We start from the raw sequence: 10,507 nt of genomic DNA, 5'->3' as shown, positions 1-10,507 counted from the left end.
TTAAATATTTGACTTTCAATAACTTTTTTATATTTTATTTCAATTACATTTATTGTATATGAAGTTACAACATTTTTTTTTAAATTTGAAGTAACAACATTATGGTTTTTGTCATCGTTTTAGTTTTCATTCACTATAATGACACTGATCTGAAAAGTCCTCAGTTGCTCCTCATTTAATTTTATTCGCATCAAGGAGAAATGGTCAAGATATTAAATAGATGTTTTTCGTCTCTTTTTTTCTATAAACTTTTTTTTCTGGTTCTCTTTTATGCCTGAAATGTTGTTCTCGGAAATGTAGAATGAAAACCCAGACATCAGCACCTTACAAACAAGATGTCTGTCTCATATCTTCATGGTCTTCAGTGGTCTTCATTCCATCTGTAATATAGAGCACAAAATATGATGTGCTAAAACATTTTAAAAGCAGCAAATACCCAGCAGTGCTGTTCCACAGAGTGGATGAGTATGTGTCAGTCTGTCTTTCTCAGCCAGTCACACTAAGTGGCACTGACAGTTGTCCTGAGCCACTCACAGCTCCATCTCTCTTCAAACCTCTCCTGTTTATCACTCCGCTCGAATGCATATTAATAGAGTATGCCCTATACCTGGCATCTCTAATGCATAAAAATGCACTTCATAATTTACAGTCAGTGGAGCGGCCACATCGAAAAGCCAAAGTAACCGCAGGGGGTTCTCTCTTTCCACCCCTCCCCAGCTCGATGTGCCACTTTATGGACTGCTCTGCAAATTGGCGAGGAAGCGAAGGATGATTCTGGGTAAAGATGAGAAAAGCACAACTCTGGCCTGATCTGCGTCAGCATAATATGTGTGTCACATGAATCTTTTAGGAGTTGGAAGGGTAAGAGGAGAGACACTGCTGTAATACGGTTTGTGGGAACATTCGCTTTGATTCCCAGATATTGTCAAATCAGGAATATGCCGACACAGTCACAGAAGCCTCCCTTTTCAGCAAATTTGAGAGATGAGACGGGATTGAGTGTCAGTAAAACAGCATCTACTCAATGTGTCCGTTGAGGAAAGCCAGCGTACTGTCAGTGTTTATCCATCATATACTCACATAAGCACATGTCTATGCATTTGATTAATGAGTCTATGGCCCTGAACTTTCCATAAACCTAAATCTTGATATTTTCAGACAAGAGTTAAAGGTCAGTCTATATAAAGAGACTCTGGACTCTGCGTGTCACTTTAATGTTGTATTTGCACAAATGCTGCGCTTGACTGATGAAAACGTGTTAGTATTCCGCAGACAGAATGAAACGTCACCCTTTTCTTCCTGTAGTGGAAAATATTGGATCAGTATTATGGCACGACTTCTCAGTAATATATTTTATAGGGTTGCTTCTCTATCAGAGTAAAAGGCTGGGAAAAAAAGACATCAATCTAGCAATATCTATGAATTCATATACATTTATCTATTTTGCAGATCCATATAACAGTATTGTTTTATTGATGTGAGTATACAGCTGCAATCAAAATTAAGGCATTCTGCTGCCATAAACAAAATTTTATGAAAACTATTCAACCAAGGCACAAACATTTATCCATTCTGTAGGAGCTTTTATCAAATCAATCAATCAATCAATTAATCAATCAATCAATCGATCAATCAATCAATCAATCAATCAATCAATCAACCAACCACACAGATAAGTAGCACTACCACTACAAATTTCAAAAATAAATAAAATATAGTGTTATTATGCTAGTATATATACAAAAATAATATATGAAACCGCAGAAGTGGTTGAAGTCACTTCCGTGTTTTGCATCATTTAACACAGTAATATCTGCAGATTGCCAAAGGCTTGGTGGGATTCTCTGAACTGAGGTGAGAATGTCACAACAGCAATATTTTGGTGGTGCTACATCAGTGATTCACTCATGAGGCTGTCCTGGGCCAGGGAATGTGCTGTTACACAGAGAAACAGAAAGCTACACACACTCACACACACACACACACACACACACACACACACTAATGAGAGCTGAGGCAGGTGAGTCAGAGGGAACAGCACAACACAATGTGAAAGATATCTTGGCCCCTTCAGGTCAGAACTGTGTGAATCAGCTGGGACAGACAAACAAACAAACAAACAAACATAAAAAGAGAGCTAAATGCGTAAAGTGGCCCCAAAATGTATTTGGACACATTAAAGCCACACTTTAAAATTGTCTGAATATCATGGCATTAGAGTCTGATTCTTTTCGGCGAACTGTTTCTTTTGGACAGTTTGTTTCAATGAACTCGTTCAAATAACTGATTCACCAGTTTGTTTATGTAATCACACAATGACATATACACAATATACACAGTTTTATTCTTAATGCACCCAATAATGATGTGAAACACAGATGTGTTACATGTCTAAAGCATATAAAGTGAATAAATGAATCTTAGTCCACTCATCATATCACATAAACCATGAGAAACCATTAAAATGGTAATTTCGTCCTATCATTCAATTGCTCGGTTCACACATGCTCATATCAGCAGCTCATCAGTTCTCTGTGGACATGTCCGAGTCTACTGATAATACTAATAATAATACATTTTATTTAAAGGTGCCTTTCAGAGCACTCAAGGACACCACAGTTGAGTGATAATCATAAAATCAAAACAACAATACAACAAACAACAACTATTGACATTAAATAATTAAAAATTTATCAGAGAAAGCTAATTTAAACAAGTAAGTTTTAAGACAAATGACTACTACATTGTATATCACAGGATCTCTCCTTACCTAACCCAGCCCGTGCCTCTCTCTCTGGGCCTCATGGCTGCCCACTGCTCCGGGTGTGTGTTCACAGTTTGTGTGTGTTCACTGCTGTGTGTGTGCACTTTGGATGGGTAAATGCAGAGCACTAATTCCGAGTATGGGTCACCATACTTGGCCACATGTCACTTCACTTTTTTTTTTTTTTATATGTTGACTACTACTACTGATGACTTGAAACTACTGCCATCGTATAACTGTTATATTTCCTTTTTTTTTTAGATTATACTTTATGCTTTTCAGCAAATATATTCATTAAAAACATGCATTCTGCCCCTTTTATGAAACCCTTGGAAGACAGTTCTCAGCATGTCCGACATGTTCATACTGTTCTCAATTCAGTGTACTGCTAGACTAACTGCAGTGCTGAAGGAATTGCCAAAAACTGGCATCACAGGATCATATACTCATGGATATTGGCTCATTTTGAGTCAGAGTGACTGTCAGGCCTGTCTGAAAGTGAGTTTTAATTGAGTAACTTGTAAATCTGTGCTGACTCGAGTCTGATTCAGTGAACTTGGTTCACCCGGTTTACTGAAGTGATTCTGTTCAAAAGAGTGATTAATTCACAAAGTATACATCAGTACTGTACACAAACAACAAATTTGCTGCAAAATCGTTGAGTCCTATCTCTAGAATTGATAATATGGTGTACAGATGATTGTTGTGAAGCTCCAGTGGAGCATTACGTAAAACGAAAGAAAGAAAGAAATGGTGCACTTCTTATTCTGAAGCATGGCCAATACTGTAAAACTGATATCTGGGGAGAAATTCCAGCTGTGGTCCCCTTCTGGCTTTTCCCAGATCTTTAAAACATACTCTACCCAACACAGATGTTCCTTCCAACATGTGATTAGGATTGTGAAGGATGATGTTATGAACACATGCATATACTGTACATCACACCACCACCACACATCCTGCTTTAGGTCTTTGGATGAAGCTGGAAGCAGCATCTCCTGGAGAACCCACTAATTGACAGTTGAAAAGAAGCCTTGGAGTGTGAGCTGGCCATTGATTGATTGGGCAACATGAGGAGTTGCCTGCCGCTCTCCATTGTGTGACTGCTCAATCAGAGGGTACTCCATGATGGGTGCCATCAATATGCATGAAGGTACACTGTCACAGCTGTGCCGCACTCCCATGTGCTGTGACACTCCCTGCCTCTGCATTTTATCGTTCAGTTTTCTTTTATCCTCACTCTCTCATTGTAATTTCCCTCCCTTTCCCACCCTTTTTCCTCCCGTATCTCTGCACTGTCTGAGCCAGGGGCGGTACTTTGTTGCAAAAACTGTAATTTCAGAGCTCTAATAAGCAAAATACCGCCCTGGAGCTATGTTTTGAACCACAGTTGCAAAGAGTTGTTTTAATTTACCTTAATTCAATCCTCGTTACACTCATGATTCTTTATAAGACTTTGCCTTTCAAACACAAAAGCTGAAAACAATAAGGCAGATTTTGCACCAGATCACTCACTCACTCACTCACTCACTCACTCCATTTTTTTTATTTTGAGCCTTGATTTTTTTGCACCAATTAGTTAGTCAACAAGGTGGCAACACTGACCGGCCCATTGTTTTACAGTCGAAAAAGAAACTGATAAGACATAACTTAGAAACAGTCATAACTTCTGAAGAGAAATAACACAGGCACTGGGCGAGGATGAAACTTACTTGTGCGCATTTGCTGAACATCTGTATTCACACATTATCAAATGGAGTATACTCTGAATACTATATAGTAGGCGAAGAACAGTATGTGAAAAGAGTAGTAAGTCCAAATTCATAGTATTCATAAGTAATAAAAGGCGAAAATTATTCGGATGACTTACTAGTTTAGGCATGATTCTGAAGTGCGTATTTGATTGACATGTTGCTATCCCATAAGACCACGGGAGAGGATTTGTGAATGGCACCGAAGCGACACAACGGACACTATTACGTCACATGACAGTGACATTATGACAAACGTAGTATGTCCGTATTATGTTTATGCTACATACATTCATACTATATACAGCATACTTTTTAATGGTTGTGAAGTGATATTTTAAAAGAAGTGCCTTCTCAGAGAGTATATGATTTCGGACGCAGCCTTGTGGCCTGTTTGTAGTTTAGCCAGAAACGTACATGGAAAAAAAAGGAAAAAAAAAGTAAATAAAAAAACATCAATCAATTGATCAAATTTATTTATATAATAAAAACTCAAATAAAATCCATTTTGTGTGCATGAAATAGACACTGACACAGTCAAAACACGCCATCAGAGAAACGCCAATTAAACGTCACTGTTTCGGTCAATGATTCTGGCCCTCCAAAACTCTTTTGGCCGAAACTGCTAATTAATTTCCAGGCGAATATTTTCCATTGCCAAAACTTTTATGCAACACTAGTCAAAAAGGATACTTTGGGCTTTATATGAAGATGCATTAATGTCATGGGACAATTAAAGTTGGATCAGACACTCCCAGACGAATTTCATAAAAATAAAGCTATTTTGAAAAAAAATGTCAATGCTTTTGTCCATATAATGAAACCCGTTGTCATTCTGGACCCCATTTACTTTCATTTTATGGACAAAAACAGCTTACCACAAAAGAAAGTAAGTCATACAGGTTTGAAAAGACATGAAGAAAAGATGACAGAAAAGATGACAGCGCTTTAAGTGCACGGAAACATCCAGACCAAGGCCTGTTTATGTGTCCTCAAGTCCAAGACCACATGATCGAGACTCCAACTCTGAAATTAGCTTCTTAAAGGATTAGTTCACTTCTGAATTAAAATTTCCTCATAATTTCCTCACCCCCATGTCATCCAAGATGTTCATGTCTTTCTTTCTTCAGTCGAAAAGAAATTAAGGTTTTTGAGGAAAACATTCCAGGGTTTTTCTCTATATAGTGGAATTCAGTGGGGTTCACTGGGTGGAAGATCCAAATTGCAGCTTCAGTGCAGCTTCAAAGCATTCTACACGGTTCCAGATGAGGAATAAGGGTCTTATCTAGCGAAACGGTCGGTCATTTTCTAAAAAATAATAAAAATTATATACTTTTTAACCTCAAACGCTTGCCAGGTCAAACGCCCTTTACAAAAAAACGGTAAAACAGCGATGTAGGTCGATTTATAACGATTTTGAAGTTGGAGGAGAAAATTAAATGGAAGGTTTTCGATATACCCTAACTGTCATGAACCGGAATGCACAGAGTTCACGCAGAATTAGACAAGACGAGCGTTTGAGGTTAAAAAGTATATAAATTATAATTTATTTTAGAAAATGACCAATCGTTTTGCTAGATAAGACCCTTCTTCCTTCTCTGGGATCGTGTAGAACACTTTGAAGCTGCACTGAAGGTGCAATTTGGACATTCCACCCAGTGAACCCCACTGAAGTCCACTATATAGAGAAAAACCCTGGAATGTTTTCCTCAAAAACCTTAATTTCTTTTCGACTGAAGAAAGAAAGACATGAACATCTTGGATGAAATGGGGGTCAGAAATTTATGAGGACATTTTAATTCAGAAATCCTTTAAGCTCACGCCTCTATGCCATTTCATGCCCCCTATTTTTCTCATGTCAACTGTTGATTATGGAGGCCTGTGGCCTCACCAAATTCATGTTCTATTTGACTATCATGCATTGTGAATCAAGCTCGGAGACTCAGTGCTATAGTGCACTCCAGTGTCTTCTCAAATCTCCCCAGCTCTGGACCGGAACCCGACAGCTGACCTTTTCCTTTGATGAGTGGTTATGACAAGACGGCCCTCCTTGCCTGAGTCCTCCGGCATGTCCCAGCAAATGCCACGATGTTAATCAATTATGCGAGCCCCCCTCACATAAGCGTGATGGTTTTGATAGCTTAATGCAATAAAGAGATTTCCTGGAAACATCTGCAGATAAAGGATTATCATTGATACATATTAGATTCGGCAAATCTGACACATTTGGTAGCACTCTTTGCTCTGGCTTTGCCTTTAATCCAGTCATATTATTTAAAATTAATTTGTTGATAGAAACTTCCTGTAGCGCATTTGCAAACTCAGAATTCAATTTTAATTACTTCCTGATCATGTTGTTGGGCCAAAACGTCTCATGCCGCAGGAAGAGGGACCAAGACTAGTCCTGTTTACACAGAGCTTGTTAGACTCCATCTCTCCTGAGCCTGAAACATCTGGCTCGGCTCTAGAGCCAAGTACTGAATGCACAATCCATCCCCAGTAGGAGGGGCAGTTCGCCAGACCCCCCTCTACCCTCACTCCCACCCCAGGGATTTGTTTCTGGGCTTTAAACAGGTGTCCATTTGCAACTGGCCAGTATAACTGAGGAGCATTACCTGCCATCTACACAAGGACATTGATGCGGATGTTTGATTTTATGTGTCATTTGTATCAGAAATCTGTGTGATTCATAATATGACTCAAGTACACATTGCATTCTCAGCATTACCACAGGTAGCACTATTATCTATCTATCATATATAAACCATCAAACGTTTAAGTAACAAAAAAAAAGGCTTTTGAAACTTTTAAACAAGGCTTTCTGAACACTTTTTTTAATCACATTTTTGTTTGACAAAGAAAGTTTGTCTTAAAAAAACTTAAAATACACAATTCCTTTTAAATTCTGCATATTTTTTTGTCAGTGTTATTTTAACAGTCAATCAATCAGCATTAATATTTTGAATTAGCTTTCATTTGTTATATTTTCAGTATTATTTTAATTTTAGTTTAAGTTTTAGTAGTTTTGTTAGGTGCTTTCATAATTTTATTTTATTTTTTTATTTCTATTTTTTAATTTCTATTCAGCTTTAATTTATTTTAATTAAGTTTTAGCAAATAAATTGTTTTATTCTTTCTCAGTTGTCTGCCAAGGCAACATATCTACCTGTTAATTTATATATGAGAGTGACTGAATAATATTATTTGGTTTAATAGCACAGATGTTTGAAGATAACTCTTGTAATGTTAGAACATACTTTAGGTATGTACAACGGAACTGCACACTTCAAACATATTAGCCAAGCATTTGCCTCTGTGTTAGCTTACTTGCGCAGAATTTGTTTGGTAAGTTCTTATAATATGCATGGTAACATAATAAGATGATCATGTATTGCATTTAAATTCATAACAGATTGCTCTTGTTTTGTGCTATTGTAGGAGTTGTGTCCTTGTCTCAAGGGCATGTCCACACCACAGAAGCCTATTTCTCCCTGAGCTTTACAGCATGTAATTTGCGGCGTTTTTTGATATGGGTCTTTTTGACAGGCTTTTCAGCAGAAAACGGCCTGTTGTCCACCCAGCCTGAGGTGTCCTGAGGTAGCAGTTAGCTCTCTCTTTTTGTCCTCTCTCTCCCTTTCTCTGTGTCTCGTCCTGTCTCCTGAGGGCTCTGACAGTGATCAAGTGTGGCTTTGCTAGACAGCGCTGATGATCAAAGGTGTCCAAGGTGACAATTCATCATGCTATCACCAAGCACACAGATGACAAGTTGTTTTTCTGCGGGATCCATTCCTATAATTTTCAAACTGCAAAAAACTTGTTACAGCACCAGCTATGACCAAGGGGGCAGCAGGTGCACGCTCTCTCTCTCTCTCTCTCTCTCTCTGTAAATATTCTCTGACTCTTGAAACTGACAGGCAGATGGGCAGACGCTTCCAGAAACTCTCAAATATTCAGCCATAAATGTACAAGCTGAATAAATGAAAAAGGTATTTGAGCTGCAACGTGCAATTTCAAGGTGTTAAAGCTAAACAAGTTGTTTATATCTAGTGTGTAACTGGGTGGGAAGTATGAACAAAATCTCATTTAATGCTGTAGTAGTTTCACAGTATAGTACTATATATCACAACATAATTACTTATTAATGATAATTAAAAAAACATACCTTTTGCATTTAAATTACGCAAAAAAAACAAAAAAAAAATTCTAGGGCCACTAATTTTCTAGGGCACTTAAACTTTTTGCATCTAAACTAGTCATTTTCATGGAAATGCATTTCAGAGATTTTGAATGCCTCACAATTGTTTATAGTATGCATGGTTCATTTACTGAATGGCCCATCATTCAGGCTGAAGAGAGCACACGCTAATGTAGGATGCTTTATGGATTATTTACAGCCCTCTCCCAAATATAGGTCAGACTTCACCCTTTCCCTTTCTCTCTATCATCACATTCTATCTTTCATTGCCACGGATCCATACTGTCCACAGTGGTAAAGTGGTCTGACAGGTTGTAATGTGTTAAGGGAGCTTGTGCCAGAACGTGGGTGTGTTCTCAAGGTCGTATTGCACCAGTATATAGGGCACAGCACAGTGGGAACGGATGTGTATGACGGCAGACCCCAGCCTTTCCTGGGAAGTAAAACGGTACACCTGCTATCAACGTGATGAATTGTGTCTTAGAGCAGTGGGGTTTGACCAGTCACGGGCTTCCAAACTATTTTAATCATGTAATAGGTGTAAACATGAGCATGTAGATTTGGGTTATGCTTTCAAAGTCACAGAAAAAAAGTGCAAACACATGGACACTTTTTTCTCTATAAACAGAAGTTCTGTATCTAGCAAAGTTAGGTCTAAACTAGCTAACAGCACTGGAGTTCAAATTAAAATGGCATAATTGCCAGAGGAGTAAGTAATATGAATAATAGATGCCGTGTCTGGCTGTAATTAGTGGTCAACAGCCTCACCCGCGGCAACAAGGCCTGTTACCATGCCAGAGGCTACAGCAATTACCATGCATTTATCTCTATGGTTGTGACATTCTGTGCTTATTGTCGAAGTCTCAGAAAGAAGCAGGAAAGGAGAGACGCGGCATAAAAAGGAGAGGACAAAGCAAAGTACACAAAGTAAGAAAGATGCACAGGGAAACTGGATGGTAAAGAGTTTGAAATGGCCAGTGCAAAGAGGCTGTATAGACTGCATGAGTCAAGTAGGAGTATTGATATTGCAGATCTCAAAAATACATACAAATCAGTCTAATTAAGAAAGGCATTTTGAGTAATGGAATCCATCTATATAAAAAGTCAAAATTGAACACTTTATTTTGATGGTCCCCATTAGACATTCTGTTTATTAACTTTGGTCACACTTTAGTTTGGAGACCAATTCAACTATTAACTACGACTTTTGTCTCAATAAACTACTTATTAATAATTACTGTAGGTAGTTATTACGTTTATGTATGGGGTAGGATTATGGGATCTGAAATATGGTCCTGCAGAATAAGCCATTAATATGTGTTTTATAAGTACTAATAAACAACCAATATGCTAGTAATATGCATGCTACTAAGCAACTAGTTAATAGTGAAAATGGGTCCCTAAACCAAAGTGTTAATGTATCTTTGCAACTACCAGTCTTTAGATTATGCAAGTTTACATGTCAGCTTATTCTACTAACCCTAACCCTAACATGACATGTAGTTGCAAAGTTACTTATGGTCAACTGAATTTCTAAAGGGGACCATCATAATAAAGTCTCACCAAACTTTTGTCAAATGTACAGTGCATGCTGGGACTCAACAACCAATTATTTCACATAAGAATGAAAGTTTTTCCTTGGCCTCCTTTTGTTTTTCTCTTGACACTTCTCTTGACGTAGCTAGACAAGCTTGGGAGATCCTGACACGATATCAAACCATAGTTAGAAACCCCAGATGCAGAAAATCTCTTGGGAAAATCTCTCACCGATACGGAGCGTTCTTGCTTTGCTGCATG

The sequence above is a fragment of the Sinocyclocheilus anshuiensis genome, unplaced genomic scaffold (genome assembly GCF_001515605.1).
Source record: "Sinocyclocheilus anshuiensis isolate Anshui unplaced genomic scaffold, SAMN03320099.WGS_v1.1 scaffold1346, whole genome shotgun sequence".
NCBI lineage: Eukaryota > Metazoa > Chordata > Actinopteri > Cypriniformes > Cyprinidae > Sinocyclocheilus > Sinocyclocheilus anshuiensis.
This window is presented reverse-complemented; position numbering follows the sequence as displayed.